Below are 21,004 nucleotides of genomic sequence, written 5' to 3' on the forward strand. Positions count from 1 at the left end.
GATCAGGAAAGATAAAAAAGGCTGACCTCAACTAAAGGTTGTTTCTCATCATGAACAATAAAAACTGCAACTCTAGCCTTCACACTCACCCTCTATCATATGGCAGTGCTCCAGGAAGCCTAATCACCAGTCCATCTCAGTAAAAGGCACTAATAACATTTCTAAACAAGGCCAGTTACCCCCTTCCCCACTTCGGTATATTGGTCTCCTCGCTACAGCTGGAGGAATGTCAGCAATACACTTAAACTATCTGGGAAGACAATCTCACTGCCATTTTGCACAAAGAAACAAAAGTGAAACCTGCAGGCCTTCATTTCTCTGGCTCATCAAAACTGCACATTGCAGGTTATATTCACATTCATGTATAAAACACACTGGGGACGTTAATGCAGGGATCCTATAAGAGGGGCAGTAGTCCTCTGTCAGCTAAATGAGGGCATGTTTGGCATGCTCCTCTGTATCACAGGACATCTATCGCTCATGTCAAGGGACAGGCCTACGTCTTTGCATACACACTAGATTGGTGTGAGACTGGACCCAAATTCCAAAGAAAAAGAAACCAGATACTGGCAGTCAGGCACTCAGGACAAAGGAACACAACTGCACATCATTCAGGGGGTATTCCTACCAAAAAGGGGAGTAGACTCTCTATTACAAATTTTGCATGTGAGCGAAGACAGTGTGGTACTCGACACACATGTGTGATATATTTCTCACAACAGGTTGGCTACCAATTGTTGCGAGCCAATCACCTGAACTCCATACGGTTTTAATGGGGCAATGTTGTAGGAGGCTGGCCTGGTTTGTAGTGGTACCAAGGGGTACGTACACTCTGCACCAGGTCCAGTTATCCCTTATTAGTGTAGAAGAGGTGTCTAGCAGCTTAGGCTGATAGAAAAGGTAACTTATCAGAGCAGCTTAGGCTGAACTAGGAGACGTGTAAAGCTCCTACTATACCACTGGTGTCATATGCACAATATCATAAGAAAACACAATACACAGATATACTAAAAATAAAGGTACTTTATTTTTATGACAATATGCCAAAGGTATCTCAGTGAGTACCCTCAGTATGAGGATAGCAAATATACACAAGATATATGTACACAATACCAAAAATATGCAGTAATAGCAATAGAAAGCAATGCAAGCAATGTCACAATAGATTGCAATGAGAGCACATAGGAATAGGGGCAACACAAACCATATACTCTAGAAGTGGAATGCGAACCACGAATGGACCCCAAACTTATGTTACCTTGTAGAGGGTTGCTGGGACTGTAAGAAAACAGTGAGAGTTAGAAAAATAGCCCACCCCAAGACCCTGGAAAGTGGGTGCAATGTGCACCTAAGTTCCCCAGAGAGCACAGAAGTGGTGATAGGGGAATTCTGCAAGGAAGACCAACACCAGCAATGCAACAACGATGGATTTCCGGATGAGAGTACCTGTGGAACAAGGGGACCAAGTCCAAAAGTCACAATCAAGTCGGGAGTGGGCAGATGCCCAGGAAATGCCAGCTGTGGGTGCAAAGAAGCTGCCACTGGATGGTAGAAGCTGTGGATTCTGCAAGAACGAAGAGGACTAGGAACTTCCACTTTGGAGGATGGATGTCCCACATCGTGAAGAAGCTTGCAGAGGTGTTTCCGTGCAGAAAGACCGCAAACAAGCCTTGCTAGCTGCAAGGGTTGTGGTTAGGGTTTTTGGATGCTGCTGTGGTCCAGGAGGGACCAGGATGTCGCCAATTGCTTGAGGAGACAGAGGGGGCGTCCAGCAAGACAAAGAGCCCACTCAGAAGCAAGCAGCACCCGCAGAAGTGCCTGAACAGGCGCGACAAAGTGGAGTGAACCGGAGCTCACCCGAAGTCACAAAAGAAGGTCCCACGACGCCAGAGGACAACTCAGGAGGTCATGCACTGCAGGTTAGAGTGTCCGGGACCCAGGCTTGGCTGTGCACAAAGGAAATCCTGGAAGAGTGCACAGGAGCCGGAGCAGCTGCAAATCACGCGGTACCCAGCAATGCAGTCTAGCGTGGGGAGGCAAGGACACCACAAAACTTGGACTGAAGAGTCACTGGACTGTGGGAGTCACTTGGACAGAGTTGCTGAGTTCCAGGGACCACGCTCGTTGTGCTGAGAGGGGACCCAGAGGACCGGTGATGCAGTCTTTTGGTGCCTGCGGTTGCAGGGGGAAGATTCCGTCCACCCACGGGAGATTTCTTCAGAGCTTCTAGTGCAGAGAGGAGGCAGACTACCTCCACAGCATGCACCACCAGGAAAACAGTCGAGAAGGCGGCCGGATCAGCGTTACAAGGTCCCAGTAGTCGTCTTTGCTACTTTGTTGCAGTTTTGCAGGATTCCAGAGCAGTCAGCGGTCGATTCCTTGGCAGAAGGTGAAGAGAGAGATGCAGAGGAACTCTGATGAGCTCTTACATTCGTTATCTAAAGAATTCCCCAAAGCAGAGACCCTAAATAGCTAGAAAAGGAGGTTTGGCTACCTAGGAAGGAGGATAGGCTAGCAACACAGGTAAGAGCCTATCAGAAAGAGTCTCTGACGCCACCTGCTGGCACTGGCTACTCAGAGCAGTCCAGTGTGCCAGCACACCTCTGAATCCAAGATGGCAGAGGTCTGGGGCACACTGGAGGAGCTCTGGGCACCTCCCCTGGGAGGTGCAGCTCAGGGGAGTCACTCCCCTTTCCTTTGTCCAGTTTCGCGCCAGAGCAGGGCTGGGGGATCCCTGAACCAGTGTAGACTGGCTTATGCAGAGATGGGCACCATCTGTGCCCATCAAAGCATTTCCAGAGGCTGGGGGAGGCGACTCCTCCCCAGCCTTGACACCTTTTTCCAAAGGGAGAGGGTGTAACACCCTCTCTCTGAGGAAGTTCTTTGTTCTGCCTTCCTGGGCCAAGCCTGGCTGGACCCCAGGAGGGCAGAAGCCTGTATGAGGGGTTGGCAGCAGCATCAGCTGCAGTGAAACCCCGGGAAAGGTAGTTTGGCAGCACCCGGGTCTGTGCTAGAGACTCGGGGGATCATGGAATTGTCTCCCCAATGTCAGAATGGCATTGGGGTGACAATTCCATGATCTTAGACATGTTACATGGCCATGTTCGGAGTTACCATTGTGACGCTATACATAGGTACTGACCTATGCATAGTGCACGCGTGTAATGGTGTCCCCGCACTCACAAAGTCCGGGGAATTTGCCCTGAACAATGTGGGGGCACCTTGGCTAGTGCCAAGGTGCCCACACACTAAGTAACTTAGCACTTAGCACCCATCCTTTACCAGGTAAAGGTTAGACATATAGGTGACTTATAAGTTACTTAAGTGCAGTGGTAAATGGCTGTGAAATAACGTGGACGTTATTTCACTCAGGCTGCAGTGGCAGGCCTGTGTAAGAATTGTCAGAGCTCCCTATGGGTGGCAAAAGAAATGCTGCAGCCCATAGGGATCTCCTGGAACCCCAATACCCTGGGTACCTCAGTACCATATACTAGGGAATTATAAGGGTGTTCCAGTATGCCAATGTGAATTGGTGAAATTGGTCACTAGCCTGTTAGTGACAATTTGTAAAGAGAGAGCATAACCACTGAGGTTCTGGTTAGCAGAGCCTCAGTGAGACAGTTAGACATCACACAGGGAACACATACATATAGGTCACAAACTTATGAGCACTGGGGTCCTGACTAGCAGGGTCCCAGTGACACAAAACAAACATACTGAAAACATAGGGTTTTCACTATGAGCACTGAGCCCTGGCTAGCAGGATCCCAGTGAGACAGTGAAAACACCCTGACATACACTCACAAACAGGCCAAAAGTGGGGGTAACAAGGCTAGAAAGAGGATACTTTCTCACACAACCACCCCCCCCCCCCCAAACGAAGGACAATAAGGCTAACCTTGGCCAGTTGAGACTTTATTGTCTAAGTGGTGATAAGTAGAGAGTAGCTCTGCAATAGACTGGTTACTCCCTTTATCATCCACTATATGGTTATTTCCCTGTGGGGATGTAAACCACCCTGTTTGAAGTTTTTTAGCTAAGCAACAATGTGAAGATATATTTTCAGAGTTTCTATCAGTAAGTTTTAGTTTAGATCAGTGGGAATTATCCACTGAACCTATTTCTAGTGATGAGAATGCCAGACAGGGATGCTGTCTCAGTAAAGCCATAGCTGGGCAAAAACTTTGTCCATATGGCTGGAAGTGAGAACAGGGATGCTGTTTCTCTTTAGTTGGAGCAGGGCAGGGATGCTGTACTATGAGCTCCACACTAGGGCAGGGATGCTGTCCTAAGTGTTGTGAGGCAGTGCATGGTTTCTGCACTAAAGTTTCTCTGGGAGAGTTGGAGGGATGCTCCATGTTAACTAAAATGGTGCTCTTTTTCTCACCAATATGAGTTATCCCACAGAGAGGTACTTCAACCTCAGGGAGTACAGCTATGCCAGCTGATGATTCCCTTGCAACAGGTGCCACCCTAGGAGAGGTTTCTCCCACCACAGGAATGGTATCCTGAATGGCAGGGTGGTTAGGGGATACAGTGATACCTTTTTTACCTGTTGTTGGAGAGGGATCCTGAGTTTTCAGGCCTTCTCTCCTTTGCTTTTTCATTTCAGTAGAAATGAGAGGGAACAATTCCTCAGGGATACCCAGCATGGCTGCATGGGTATAAAACTCTACATCAGCCCACCCTGAGGCCTCTAGGTCATTACTTAAGAGACAGTCTACAGGTAAACTAGATGATACTACCACCTGCTTAGGGCCAGTAACTCCACCCCAACTAAGCTGAACTATAGCTAAGGGAAGAAACTTAGTGGAGTTATGGACATCAATAATCGTATACTGTTGTCCAATGATGTGTTGTTCAGGAGCCACTAGGTTTTCAGTCACCAAAGTGATACTGGCACCTGTGTCCCCGTAGGCCTAGGCCTCAACACCATTTATTGAAACTGTCTGCCTGTACTTATCCATTGTAAGGGGACAGGCAGCCAGTGTGGCAAGGCCAATGCCACTAGGTGTGACAGAAACTGTCTTGGGACTGACTACCCCAGTTTCTATGATGGACCCATAAGTGAGCCCAATTACACCCTTAACTTGACTGTTGCCAGCAGTCCCACCACTAGTACCACTACTGCTAGGGGCACTACAGCTTAATTTATTAGTGGTGGTAGGCTCAGGGGGTTTACCTGGACAGGACTTATCCCCTGGCCTATGGCCTCTGTTTTTACACACAAAGCACCAAGGCTTTTTAATGTGTGTGGGTTGAGAAGAAGAGGAAGAATTTGTTTTATCCCCATCCCCTGAAGAGTGTTTAGGATTTGAAGAAGGATCTTTGGTTTTACCCTTATCCCCATCTTGCCATCCTTGTCACCACCTGTATGAACTTTTCTGTTCACTCTTGTTCTGACCCATTTGTCTGCCTTCTTTCCCAATTCTTGGGGCGAGGTCAGATCTGAGTCCACTAGATATTGGTGCAACAAATCAGACATACAGTTATTAAGAATATGCTCTCTCAGGATTAAGTTATACAGGCTCTCATAGTCAGAAACTTTACTGCCATGTAACCACCCCTCCAAGGCCTTTACTGAATGGTCAACAAAGTCTACCCAGTCTTGTGAAGACTCCTTTTTGGTTTCTCTGAACTTGATCCTGTACTGATCAGTGGTTAAGCCATAAACATCTAGGAGTACATTCTTAAAAACTGTAAAATTATTGGCATCTATTTCCTTCACAATAAGGAGCCTATCCCTACCCTTTCCACTGAAAGATAGCCATAGGATAGCAGCCCACTGCCTTTGAGGGACCCCCTGTACAACACAGGCCCTCTCAAGTGCAGCAAACCATGTGTTAATGTCATCCCCCTTCTTGTAAGGGGGAACTATCTTGTGCAGATTCCTAGAATCATGCTCTTTTACAGGATTACTATCTGTAATACTGCTGCTGCCACCATGGGGTCCAAACCCCAACCTCTGCCTTTCTTTTTCTAAGTCAAATGCTTCCCTGTCTAGATCCAGCTGTTGCTTTTTAAGCTTCAGCCTGGACTCTTCCACTCTCAATCTATTGAGTTCCCTTTCTAACACTCTGTCATCAGGGTGGGTGGGTTGGGCATGCTTAGACACAGAAGAATGGTGTGAATGAACAGAGGGAGACCTGTCCCTAACAGATGGCACCCTAACAACCTGTCCTAAAGGAGTGACATCCCTACTGTGATGAGAGCTCACATTAGTACCAGCCCTGCTAGGTGGCCTGCTAAGGGGCAGGTTGGGAAGATTCTCATATAACACTTTTGCTGTGGCTGCCCCAGAATCAGAGTGTGAACCATGAGCTAATCTGTCACCTGATGTGCCAGCTATGGCCTTATCATGTTCAATGAGCATATTAACCAACAATTCTCTAGAGGGATTCTTCCCTACCCCCTAAACCTCTATCAATGCAGAGACTCCTTACACCTTTCCAGTTAAGGTGGTCATAAGCTGTGCTGGCCAGATCCAGAGTTTGACCTGTACCAGACATGATAGGAAAAAGGTTTAAGGGACAGAAAAAGAAAGAAAAAGTTTCAGAACTTTTTAAGGAACAGAAAAAAACTTTTTCAACTTTTAAGAAACCTTTTGAAAGTTTTAGAGGTACTTTTCAGCACTTAGCAATAGAGTAAGAGAAGAAAAGCAAAACTTTTTGGTTAGGTGTACATACACTGAACTTGTTTTGTATATTTTTCTCTTATGAAAAGTACAAAATGACAAAGTGGTAAGTAGTTACAAGTACTTATCCCACCGCTGCACAACCAATGTAGGAGGCTGGCCTGGTTTGTAGTGGTACCAAAGGGTACTTACACTCTGCACCAGGTCCAGTTATCCCTTATTAGTGTAGAAGAGGTGTCTAGCAGCTTAGGCTGATAGAAAAGGTAGCTTAGCAGAGCAGCTTAGGCTGAACTAGGAGACGTGTAAAGCTCCTACTATACCACTGGTGTCATATGCACAATATCATAAGAAAACACAATACACAGATATACTAAAAATAAAGGTACTTTATTTTTATGACAATATGCCAATAGTATCTCAGTGAGTACCCTCAGTATGAGGATAGCAAATATACACAAGATATATGTACAAAATACCAAAATTATGCAGTAATAGCAATAGAAAGCAATGCAAGCAATGTACAGTCACAATAGATTGTAATGAGAGCACATAGGTGTAGGGGCAACACAAACCATATACTCTAGAAGTGGAATGCGAACCACAAATGGACCCCAAACCTATGTGAGCTTGTAGAGGGTCGCTGGGACTGTAAGAAAACAGTGAGGGTTAGAAAAATAGCCCACCCCAAGACCCTGAAAAGTGGGTGCAAAGTGCACCTAAGTTCTCCAGAGAGCACAGAAGTCGTGATATGGGAATTCTGCAAGGAAGACCAACACCAGCAATGCAACAACAATGGATTTCCAGACGAGAGTACCTGTGGAACAAGGGGACCAAGTCCAAGAGTCACACCCAAGTCGGGACTGGGCAGATGCCCAGGAAATGCCAGCTGTGGGTGCAAAGAAGCTGCCACCGGATGGTAGAAGCTGTGGTTTCAGCAAGAACGAAGAGGACTAGGAACTTCCCCTTTGAAGGATGGATGTCCCACTGTAGGAAAGTACCATCTTGCCTGGCATGTTACCCCCATTTTTCACTGTATATATGTTGTTTTAGTTGTATGTGGCACTGGGACCCTGGTAACCCAGGGCCCCAGTGCTCATAAGTGTGCCTGAATGTGTTACCTGTGTAGTGACTAACTGTCTCACTGAGGCTCTGCTAATCAGAACCTCAGTGGTTATGCTCTCTCATTTCTTTCCAAATTGTCACTAACAGGCTAGTGACCATTTTTACCAATTTACATTGGCTTACTGGAACACCCTTATAATTCCCTAGTATATGGTACTGAGGTACCCAGGGTATTGGGGTTCCAGGAGATCCCTATGGGCTGCAGCATTTCTTTTGCCACCCATAGGGAGCTCTGACAATTCTTACACAGGCCTGCCACTGCAGCCTGAGTGAAATAACGTCCACGTTATTTCACAGCCATTTTACACTGCACTTAAGTAACTTATAAGTCACCTATATGTCTAACCTTTACCTGGTAAAGGTTAGGTGCAAAGTTACTTAGTGTGAGGGCACCCTGGCACTAGCCAAGGTGCCCCCACATTGTTCAGAGCCAATTCCCTGAACTTTGTGAGTGCGGGGACACCATTACACGGGTATTGGCAGATCAAATTGTCAGAAGATGCTAAACCTAAGACTGCATTTTCAACCATTGGAGGACATTACCAGTTTACTGTAATGCCTTTTGGTTTGAAAAATGCACCTGCCACTTTTCAGAGGTTGGTGAACACAGTCCTGCAATGGCTGGAAGCTTTCAGTGCAGCATATTTGGACGATATAGCTGTCTTTAGCTCCAGCTGGGATGATCACCTGGTCCACCTATGGAAAGTTTCGGAGGCCCTGCAAAATGCAGGCCTCACTATCAAGGCTTCAAAGTGCCAGATAGGGCAGGGTAAGGTGGTTTATCTGGGACACCTTGTTGGTGGGGAACAGATTGCACCACTTCAGGGGAAAATCCAAACAATTATTGATTGGGTTCTCCCTACCACTCAGACTCAGGTGAGAGCCTTCCTAGGCCTCACTGGGTATTACAGGAGGTTCATTAAGAACTATGGCTCCATTGCAGCCCCTCTTAATGACCTCACTTCCAAAAAGATGCCTAAAAGGGTATTATAGACAGCAAACTGTCAGAAAGCTTTTGAGGAGCTGAAGCAGGCCATGTGCTCTGCACCTGTCCTGAAAAGCCCTTGTTACTCTAAAAAATTCTATGTCCAGACTGATGCATCTGAATTAGGAGTAGGGGCAGTCCTATCACAACTTAATTCTGAGGGCCAGGATCAACCTGTTGCTTTTATTAGTAGGAGGTTGACCCCTAGAGAAAAGCGTTGGTCTGCCATTGAGAGGGAGGCCTTTGCTGTGGTCTGGGCACTGAAGAAGTTGAGGCCATACCTGTTTGGCACTCACTTCATTGTTCAGACAGACCACAAACCTCTACTTTGGCTAAAACAAATGAAAGGTGAAAATCCTAAATTGTTGAGGTGGTCCATATCCCTACAGGGAATGGACTATACAGTGGAACATAGACCTGGGAGTAGCCACTCCAATGCAGATGGACTCTCCAGATATTTCCACTTAGACAATGAAGACTCATCAGGTCATGGCTAGTCTTATTGTCATTCGTTTGGGGGGGGGTTGTGTAGGAAAGTACCATCTTGCCTGGCATGTTACCCCCATTTTTCACTGTATATATGTTGTTTTAGTTGTATGTGTCACTGGGACCCTGGTAACCCAGGGCCCCAGTGCTCCTAAGTGTGCCTGAATGTGTTACCTGTGTAGTGACTAACTGTCTCACTGAGGCTCTGCTAATCAGAACCTCAGTGGTTATGCTCTCTCATTTCTTTCCAAATTGTCACTAACAGGCTAGTGACCATTTTTACCAATTTACATTGGCTTACTGGAACACCCTTATAATTCCCTAGTATATGGTACTGAGGTACCCAGGGTATTGGGGTTCCAGGAGATCCCTATGGGCTGCAGCATTTCTTTTGCCACCCATAGGGAGCTCTGACAATTCTTACACAGGCCTGCCACTGCAGCCTGAGTGAAATAACGTCCACGTTATTTCACAGCCATTTTACACTGCACTTAAGTAACTTATAAGTCACCTATATGTCTAACCTTTACCTGGTAAAGGTTAGGTGCAAAGTTACTTAGTGTGAGGGCACCCTGGCACTAGCCAAGGTGCCCCCACATTGTTCAGAGCCAATTTCCTGAACTTTGTGAGTGCGGGGACACCATTACACACGTGCACTACATATAGGTCACTACCTATATGTAGCTTCACAATGGTAAAACTCATATCCAAGATGCAGAATGTTATTGCACCTTAATTTGTTTTGGTAAGCCCGCGTGATCCACCTATTAAGTGGCGAAAAAGGAAGAGGGTCTTCAAAAGTTGTGCCAGAGTGTGTGGTACTTCCCTGAGCACCGAGAGAAGAATGGCACCATTGCTTCACTGACATGGGATCTAGGGTCAGGAGGTATTAGCCCACCTTTCTGATGTTCCAGACATTGAAGTTGCGGATTGTTATGAATTTGAAAATGCATAAAAAAGTTACACTTACATTATCTACCACAGCTGAGTACCATTGTTGAAAGGTAATACTTTGGGAAAAAATACAAAATGAGGGTGAGTCCTTTGAGAATTATGTAACAGATCTTAGACATTTGGCATCTTCATGTAAATTTGGTACTCTACTTGACAAGAGAATTAGAGACCAATTAAGGTTAGGGTGTATTATTGAGAAGGGTGTACTGTGGTTAAGTGACAAACCTACTCTAGATGAGGTTTTAATAAATTGCCAAGAAAATTGAACATTCTATAAAATGTGTTAAACTTATGAAAAAAGACACCAGCCTAGAGGCGAATGTTGTTAAAGACAATAAGAAAGTGAAAACGTGACATATTACACATGAGCTGGGCATGCAGGATACAACAGATGAAAAGTGTTTTAGGTGTGGGAAAGAAGGACATTGTGCCAATGGAAAAAAAATTCCAGCACATAAAGGGACTTGTTTGTTTTGCAAAAAGAAAGAGCACTTTGCTTCTGTTTGTAGATCAAGGAAAGTTATACAAAATGTTAGTGAGGAGTATGTATGTGAGGTTGAGGATAATATAAATCCTGATTTTGAGTATGGACAAAGAATTCTACAAGTTGGGGACAAAAGTGAAGGTAGACCCTTGGATTTTATCCAAGTTGAAGGGAAAAGGACCAAGATATTGTTCAATTCTAGGGCTAAGATCACCATAATTGTGACTAAGTTCTGCAAGAATGAACTTAACGGGAAGGTCATACTGCTATAGCCTGATATCAGACCTCTTGGGCATGGTGGGGAACCAATAGATCTGCATGGTTATTTTGTTGGCCTGATTAAATACAACCAACACAACACTTCGGAAAACATTTATGTGTCTAAGAGAGGTGACAGCATCATAAGCTGGTGGTATCAAAAAGATCTTGGTGTAATATTAGATCCTAATAGTTCTCTATCCATTATTGTTAAATGAGGACACACAGTAAGGAAATTTGAGAATGACAAAGTTTCTAATTATACTTTTCAGACCGTTTTGAGAAAAGAAATCCCTGAAATTTTCAGAAATTGTCTAGGGTGCATGAAAGGGTTTTCTCACAGAATACAATTGATCCTGGGAGTGGTACTGTTCTGCACAAGATTCATAATGTACCAATATGACTACGACATGAGATGTGTATTGAATTGGAAAAATTACAAAGTCAAGGAGTAATAGAAGAAGTACAGTGTACAGAATGGTTAGCGCTTGTGGTTATTACGAGAGAACCCAATGGGAGTGTGAGACTTTGCGTTGACCTCTGTAAGCTCAACAGATGTGTTTTATCTTGCCAGGATGATATACTTGTATATGGAAAGGATACCACTGATGAAAGGGTCAAAAAAGTAGTAAACAAACTAAGGCTGTCATTACAACCCTGGTGGTAAATCCCGCTTATCGCCGTGCCGACGGCCGGCAACATACCATGAGAGCGGATGAAATCCGCTACGGGTATTATGACCCACACTGAGAAATCCACCACTATACAGAAACACACACAATTCCGCCACACCAAAGGTCAGTGATAAACTGCCGATAGCAAAACCCACACCGTCATGCCAACAGGAATATGCCCACAGTAACACGAAACACGAATCAACACAGCGGTCTTTCAACCACAGTAAACCATTGGTGGTACACACCGCCGCACTCAAAATACACACACACTTACAAAACACAATCACATTGGACAATTCAAAATACAGACACCTGACACACATACCCACACCCACACACTCACACCACTATAAAACACACACCCACATTACCCACAACCCCTTACAGCGAACAATTTTGAAGAAGCAGAGAAAAGAGGAAAGCAAAGACCGCACCATCATCCAGAGGCAAAGAACACCATCACACATACACCATCCATGCACCTCACACCACACACTCCAAACCATCATCCCACACATCACATCACACATAACCTCACACATCACTCACACCACATCATGGCACCTCAAAGACACCCCAGGTTTTCTGAGGAGGAGCTCAGGGTCATGGTGGAGGAAATCATCCGTGTAGAGCCACAGCTATTCGGATCACAGGTGCAGCATAACTCCATTGCCAGGAAGATGGAGCTACTGCAGAGAATTGTGGACAGGGTGAACGCTGTGGAACAGCATCCAAGAACAAGGGATGACATCAGGAAGAGGTGGAACGACCTACGGGGAAGGTACGTTCCGTGGAATCAAGATACCAGGTAGCTGTACAGAGGACTGGTGGTGGACCCCCACCTCCTCCCCCACAACTAACAACATGGGAGGAGCAAGTCTTGGCGATCATGCCTCTTGAGGGCCTCGCAGGAGTAGCAGGAGGACAGGACTCTGGTAAAGGCAAATCTTTACTACTATCTCCCCCCTCCCTACCTGCATGCCATCACATACTCCCACCCTCACCCTCACTCCCATCACTCCATCACCTCACATATATTCCACTATCACAACCCACCCATCCCAATACCAAGCCCTGGATGCAACGACAATGCATGGACCCCTATCACAGACCTGCATGCCCAATAGAGAGACTCACCCAGGCCACAAAATCACCACTCACACAAGGGCCAAGGCGATAGTGCAAGCACATTAATGCAGGGAAACACACCCATTGCACAAGATGGCACACACAGGTACAATAACAATGCATTTACATCCCAACAGGACCTCTACCCAATGTCACAGGACAGGAGGTGCCAGCCATATCTAGTCCCCCCACAGAAGAGGCCCACAGTGATGACAGCAGCTCTGCACGTCTGGATCAAGATGACCAGCCTGCCCCACCTAGGACCTCTGGACAGTCAGTTCCCCTGCCACAGTCCCAAACCACCACAGAACCTCCCCCCTCAGGAAACACCACCCAGCGGTGGTGGAGGTAAGTCCTTGCCTCCCCACGCTAGACTGCATTGCTGGGTACCAACGTGATTTGCAGCTGCTCCGGCTCCTGTGCACTCTTCCAGGATTTCCTTCATGCACAGCCAAGCCTGGGTCCCCTACACTCTAACCTGCAGTGCACAACCTTCTGAGTTGTCCTCCGGCGTCATGGGACTCCCTTTTGTGTCTTCAGGTGGACTCCGGTTAACTCATCTTCCAAGTGCCTGTTCCGGTACTTCTGCGGGTGCTGCCTGCTTCTGTGAGGGCTCTCTGACTTGCTGGGCGTCCCCTCTGTCTCCTCATCCAAGTGGCGACATCCTGGTCCCTCCTGGGCCACAGCAGCATCCAAAAACCCTAACCACGACCCTTGCAGCTAGCAAGGCTTGTTTGTGGTCTTTCTGCATGGGAACAGCTCTGCAAGCTTCTTCACGATGTGGGACATCCATCCTCCCAAAGGGAAGTTTCTAGCCCTCTTCGTTCTTTCAGAATCGACAGCTTCTACCATCCGGTGGCAGCTTCTTTGCACCCTCAGCTGGCATTTCCTGGGCATCTGCCCACTCTCGATATTGTCACGACTCTTGGACTTGGTCCCCTTGTTTCACAGGTACTCAGGTCTGGAAATCCACTGTTGTTGCTTTGATGGTGTTGGTCTTCCTTGCAGAAACCCCCTATCACGACTTCTGTGCTCTCTGGGGGTTATAGGTGCTTTTTACACCTACTTTTCAGGGTCTTGGGGTGGGCTATTTTTCTAACCCTCACTGTTTTCTTACAGTCCCAGCGACCCTCTACAAGCTCACATAGGTTTGGGGTCCATTCGTGGTTCGCATTCCACTTTTGGAGTATATGGTTTGGGTTGCCCCTATACCCATGTGCTCCTATTGCAATCTACTGTAACTTTACATTGCTTACATTAAGTCCTTTTGCTATTACTGCATATTTTTGGTATTGTGTACATATATCTTGTGTATATTTGGCATCCTCATACTGAGGGTACTCACTGAGATACTTTTGGCATATTGTCATAAAAAAAAAGTACCTTTATTTTTTGTATATCTGTGTATTGTGTTTTCTTATGATATTGTGCATATGACACCAGTGGTATAGTAGGAGCTTTGCATGTCTCCTAGTTCAGCCTAAGCTGCTCTGCTATAGCTACCTTCTATGAGCCTAAGCTGCTAGAAACACCTCTTCTACACTAATAAGGGGTAACTGGACCTGGTACAGAGTGTAAGTACCCCTTGGTACCCACTACAAGCCAGGCCAGCCTCCTACATTGGTTGTGCAGCGGTGGGATAAGTACTTGTAACTACTTACCACTTTGTCATATTGTACTTTTCATAAGAGAATAATATCAAAAACAAGTTCAGTGTATGTACACCTAACCAAAAAGTTTTGCTTTTCTTCTCTTACACTATCTGCTGAGTGCTGAAAAGTACTTCTAAACATTCTAAAAGTTTCAAAAAGTTGAAAAAGTTTTTTTTTCTTCTGTTATTTAAAAAGTCCTAAAACTTTTTCTCTCTTTTATCTGTCCCTAAACCTTTTTCTATCATGTCTGGTGTAGGAACCCCTCTTAATTTGGTCAATAATACTTATGACCACCTTAACTTTAAGAGCCTAAGGAGTCTCTGCATTGATAGAGGTTTAGTGGTAGGAAAGAACCCTTCTAGAGATTTTCTGTCTAATATGCTTATTGAAAATGATAAGGCCCAGGGTGACCCCTCATCTGAAAAGTTGATAGATAGCTCACACTCCGACTCAGGGGATGCCCTTGAGGGAGTGTTACAGGGTTCCCTTCCTAACCTGCCCCTTAGCAGAACACCTAGCATAGCTGGTAGTAACAGAAGCTCTCGTCACAGTAGGGATGTTTTTGTTCCTGGAGGCCAGGTTGTTAGAGTGCCAACTGTTAGGGACAGGTCTCCCTCTGCTCATTCAAATCTTTCTTCTGTGTCAAAACATTCCAAACCCACCCACCCTGATGACAAAATGTTAGAAAGGGAACTCAATAAGTTGAGAGTGGAAGAGACCAGGCTTAAACAGCAACAGCTGGCTCTAGACAGGGAATCCCTACACTTAGAAAAAGAGAGACAGAGGTTGGGGTTTGGACCCCATGGTGGCAGCAGCAGTATTCCTGATAGCAATCCTGTGAAAGAGCATGATTCTAGGAATCTGCACAAGATAGTTCCTCCTTACAAGGAGGGGGATTACATTAACAAGTGGTTTGCTGCACTTGAGAGGGCCTGTATGGTACATGGGGTCCCTCAAAGGCAGTGGGCTGCTATCCTATGGCTATCTTTCAGTGGAAAGGGTAGGGATAGGCTCCGTACTGTAAAGGAAAGTGATGCCAATAATTTTACAGTTTTGAAGAATGTACTCTTGGATGGATTTGGCTTAACCACTGAACAATACAGGATTAAGTTCAGGGAAACCAGAAAAGAGTCATCACAAGACTGGGTAGACTTTGTTGACCATTCAGTGAAGGCCTTGGAGGGGTGGTTACATGGCAGTAACGTTTCGACTATGAAAGCCTGTACAATCTAATCATGAGAGAGCATATTCTGAATAACTGTGTGTCTGATTTCTTACACCAATATCTAGTGGACTCAGATCTGACCTCTCCCCAAGAATTGGGAAAGAAGGCAGACAAATGGGTCAGAACAAGAGTGAACAGAAAAGTTCATACAGGGGGTGACAAGGATGGCAAGAAGAAGGATGGTAAGTCTTCAGACAAGGGTGGGGACAAATCTAAAAATGAGTCTTCATCAGGCCCCCAAAAACACTCTGGTGGGGGTGGTGGGTCCAAATCCTCTTCTAATCAAGTAAAGAAACCATGGTGCTATTTATGTAAAGTAAAAGGCCATTGGACAACTGATGCCAGTTGTCCAAAGAAAAGCACCAAGCCTTCCACTACCACAACCCCTACTGCAACCTCTAGTGCCCCTAGTAATAGCAGTGGTGGTGGGAGCAAACCTACTAATAGCCAATCCAAGGGAGTAGCTGGGATCACTTTTGGTAATTTAGTTGGGGATGTCTTGTTAGGGAGACCACAGAGGCTGTGCTAGTCTCTGAAGGTGCCATTGATTTGGCCACCTTGGTTGCTTGTCCCCTTAATATGGATAAGTAGAAGCAACTTCCCCTAATCATTGATGTTGAGGTTCAGGCCTACAGGGAAACAGGTGACAGTGTTACCATGGTAATAGAGAAACGGGTACACCCTGAACAACACCTACTTGGTCACCAGTACCAAGTGACAGATGCTCATAACAACACTCTTAGCCTGTAGACTGTGTACTAGGGAACGATTTAGAGACATCAGCTTGGGCAGAAGTGGAATTGGAGGCTCATGCAGCAATGCTGGGCATTCCTGGGCATATTTTTGCTTTGACAAGGGCTCAGGCCAAAAAGCAAAAAGGACAGGGTGACTTGGATCCTGGAACAATGGACCAAGTGCTCCCTAAAGCTAGGGTTAGTAAGGGTAAATCCCTACCCACTATCCCTCCCTCTACAGATGATTCTATTTCTGAGGAAGAAGAATTTTCCCCTTTGCAGAACCTTCACCAACCAGAGGAGCTGGCAGCAGACACTGCTGAGCTTTTGGGTGGAGGGGGGCCTGCCAGGGAGGAGCTGAGTGTGGCACAGCAAACTTGTCCCACATTAGAGGGTCTAAGACAGCAAGCTGTCAAACAGCAAAATGGGGATGTCAGTGACTCACATAGAGTTTACTGGGAGGACAACCTCTTGTACACAGAGGCAAGGGACCCAAAACCTGGAGCAGCCAGGAGATTGGTAATTCCCCTGCAGTACAGAGAGTTCCTCCTAACTCTGGCACACGACATTCCTTTGGCTGGACATTTGGGTCAGATTAAAACATGGGAAAGGCTTGTCCCCCTGCTTCACTGGCCTAGGATGCCAGAGGATGCAAACGACTTTTGTAAGTCATGTGTGACCTGCCAAGCCAGTAGCAAGACTGGTGGCACCCCAAAGGCTCCCCTTATTCCACTACCTGTGGTTGGGGTTCCCTTTGAAAGGGTAGGGGTTGACATATTTGGCCCCCTTGACCCTCCTATTGCTTCAGGCAGTAGGTTTATCTTGGTGGTAGTGGACCATGCCATAAGATATCCAGAAGCAATTCCTCTAAGGACCACTACAGCACCTGCAGTGGCAAAAGCCCTCCTGGGAATCTTTTCCAGGGTGGGTTTCCCAAAAGAGGTTGTATCAGACAGGGGTAGCAACTTTATGTCTGGTTACTTGAAGGCCATGTGGAAGGAATGTGGTGTAACATACAAATTCACCACACCTTATCATCCACAAACAAATGGACTAGTAGAGAGGTTTAATAAAACTCTCAAAGGAATGATAATGGGACTCCCTGAAAACCTCAGGAGGAGATGGGATGTCCTGTTACCTTGCCTCCTTTTTGCTTACAGGGAGGTACCCCAGAAAGGAGTGGGCTTCAGCCCCTTTGAACTCCTATTTGGACACCCTGTAAGAGGTCCCCTAACACTTGTGAAGGAGGGTTGGGAACTACCTTTAAAAGCTCCCAAGCAAGACATAGTGGACTATGTACTCGGCCTAAGATCCAGAATGGCTCAGTACATGAAAAAGGCCAGTAAAAACTTTCAGGCCAGCCAAGAGCTCCAAAAGCAATGCCATGACCAGAAGGCTGTTCTGATTCAGTACCAACCAGGACAGAAGGTGTGGGTATTGGAGCCTGTGGCCCCAAGAGCACTCCAAGACAAATGGAGTGGACCCCACATCATTGTTGAAAAGAAGGGCGAGGTCACCTACTTGGTAGACCTGGGCACTGCCAGGAGTCCCCTTAGGGTGCTCCATGTCAATCGCCTAAAACCCTACTATGACAGGGCTGATCTCACCCTGCTCATGGCAACAGATGAAGGACAGGAAGAAGAGAGTGACCCTCTCCCTGACCTCTTCTCTTCCACAGAACAGGATGCTCTAGTGGAAGGTGTAGTTTTGGCAGACTGTCTGACTGCTGAGCAGAAAGACAACTGCATAAATATCCTAGGTCAGTTTTCTGAACTCTTTTCTACTGTGCCAGGCACCACTTCTTGGTGTGAGCACACTATAGATACTGGAGACAGCATGCCTATCAAAAGTAATATCTATAGGCAGCCTGACCATGTCAGGCACTGCATAAAACAAGATGTTCAGAAAATGCTTGAACTAGGAGTGGTTGAACATTCTGAAAGCCCATGGGCCTCTCCTGTGGTGCTTGTACCAAAGCCTCACTCAAAAGATGGGAAAAGAGAGATGAGGTTTTGTGTAGATTACAGAGGTCTCAACCAGGTAACTAAAACTGATGCTCACCCTATACCCAGGGCAGATGAGCTAATAGATACACTGGCATCTGCCAAGTATCTAAGCACCTTTGATTTGACTGCAGGGTATTGGCAGATCAAGTTATCAGAGGATGCTAAAGCAAAACCTGCATTTTTGACTATTGGAGGGCACTACCAATTCACAGTAATGCCCTTTGGTTTGAAAAATGCACCTGCCACTTTTCAGAGGCTGGTGAATACAGTCCTGCAAGGGTTGGAGGCTTTTAGTGCAGCATATCTGGACAATATAGATGTCTTTAGCTCCACCTGGGATGACCACCTGGTCCACCTGTGGAAAGTTTTGGAGGCCCTGCAGAAGGCAGGCCTCACTATCAAGGCTTGAAAGTGCCAGATAGGGCAGGGAAAAGTGGTTTATCTGGGACACCTGGTAGGTGGAGAACAGATTGCACCACTTCAGGGGAAAATCCAAACAATCATGGATTGGATTCCCCCTACAACTCAGACCCAGGTGAGAGCCTTCTTAGGCCTCACTGGGTATTACAGGAGGTTCATTAAGAACTATGGCTCCATTGCAGCCCCACGTAATGACCTCACTTCCAAGAAAATGACTAAAAAGGTATTGTGGACAGCTAGCTGTCAGAAAGCTTTTGAGGAGCTGAAACAGGCCATGTGCACTGCCCCTGTCCTAAAAAGCCCATGTTACTCCAAGAAATTCATTGTTCAAACTGATGCATCTGAAGTAGGGGAAGGGGCAGTCTTATCACAACTCAATTCTGAGGTCCAGGATCAACCTGTTGCTTTTATCAGCAGGAGGTTGACCCCTAGAGAAAAGTGTTGGTCTGCCATAGAGAGGGAGGCCTTTGCTGTGGTCTGGGCACTGAAGAAGTTGAGGCCATACCTGTTTGGCACTCACTTCATTGTTTAGACAGACCACAAACCTCTCCTTTGGCTAAAACAAATGAAAGGTGAAAACCCTAAATTGTTGAGGTGGTCCATATCTCTACAGGGAATGGACTATACAGTGGAACATAGACCTGGGAGTACCCACTCCAAATGCAGATGGACTCTCCAGATATTTCCACTTAGACAATGAAGACTCATCAGGTCATGGCTAGTCTTATTGTCATTCGTTTGGGGGGGTTGTGTAGGAAAGTACCATCTTGCCTGGCATGTTACCCCCATATTATCACTGTATATATGTTGTTTTAGTGTATGTGTCACTAGGACCCTGCCAGCCAGGGCCCCAGTGCTCATAAGTGTGCCCTGTAAGTGTTCCCTGTGTGATGACTAACTGTCTCACTGAGGCTCTGCTAACCAGAACCTGAGTGGTTATGCTCTCTCTGCTTTCTAAATTGTCACTAACAGGCTAGTGACCAATTTCACCAATTGACATTGGCATACTGGAACACCCTTGTCATTCCCTAGTATATGGTACTGAGGTACCCAGGGTATTTGGGTTCCAGGAGATCCCTATGGGCTGCAGCGTTTCTTTTGCCACCCATAGGGAGCTCTGACAATTCTTACACAGGCCTGCCACTGCAGCCTGAGTGGAATAACGTCCACATTATTGCACAGCCATTTACCACTGCACTTAAGTAACTTATAAGTCATTTATATGTCTAACCTTCACCTGGTGAAGGTTGGGTGCTAAGTTACTTAGTGTGTGGGCACCCTGGCACTAGCCAAGGTGCCCCCACATCGTTCAGGGTAAATTCCCCGGACTTTGTGAGTGCGGGGACACCATTTCACGTGTGCACTATACATAGGTCACGACATATGTATAGTGTCACAATGGTAACTCCGAACATGGCCATGTAACATGTCTAAGATCATGGAATTGTCACCCCAATGCCATTCTGGCATTGGGGAGACAATTCCATGACCCCCTGAGTCTCTTGAACAGACCCGGGTACTGCCAAACTACCTTTCCCGGGGTTTCACTGCAGCTGATGCTGCTGCCAACCCCTCAGACAGGTTTCTGCCCTCCTGGGGTCCAGCCAGGCTTGGCCCAGGAAGGCAGAACAAAGGACTTCCTCAGAGAGAGGGTGTTACACCCTCTCCCTTTGGAAAAAGGTGTCAAGGCTGGGGAGGAGTAGCCTCCCCCAGCCTCTGGAAATGCTTTGATGGGCACAGATGGTGCCCATCTCTGCATAAGCCAGTCTACACCGGTTCAGGGATCCCCCAGCCCTGCTCTGGCGCGAAACTGGACAAAGGAAAGAGGAGTGACCACTCCCCTGAGCTGCACCTCCCAGGGGAGGTGCCCAGAGCTCCTCCAGTGTGCCCCAGACCTCTGCCATCTTGGATTCAGAGGTGTGCTGGCACACTGGACTGCTCTGAGTGGCCAAGGCCAGCAGGTGACTTCAGAGACTCCTTCTGATAGGCTCTTACCTGTGTTACTAGCCTATACTCCTTCCTAGGTAGCCAAACCTCCTTTTCTGGCTATTTAGGGTCTCTGCTTTGGGGAATTCTTCAGATAATGAATGCAAGTGCTCATCAGAGTTCCTCTGCATCTCTCTCTTCACCTTCTGCCAAAGGATCGACCGCTGACTGCTCAGGACGCCTGCAAAACCGCAACAAAGTAGCAAAGACGACTACTGCAACCTTGTATCGCTTCATCCTGCTGGCTTTTTCG

This window comes from Pleurodeles waltl, chromosome 6 (assembly GCF_031143425.1).
Source record: "Pleurodeles waltl isolate 20211129_DDA chromosome 6, aPleWal1.hap1.20221129, whole genome shotgun sequence".
Classification (NCBI taxonomy): Eukaryota; Metazoa; Chordata; class Amphibia; order Caudata; family Salamandridae; genus Pleurodeles; species Pleurodeles waltl.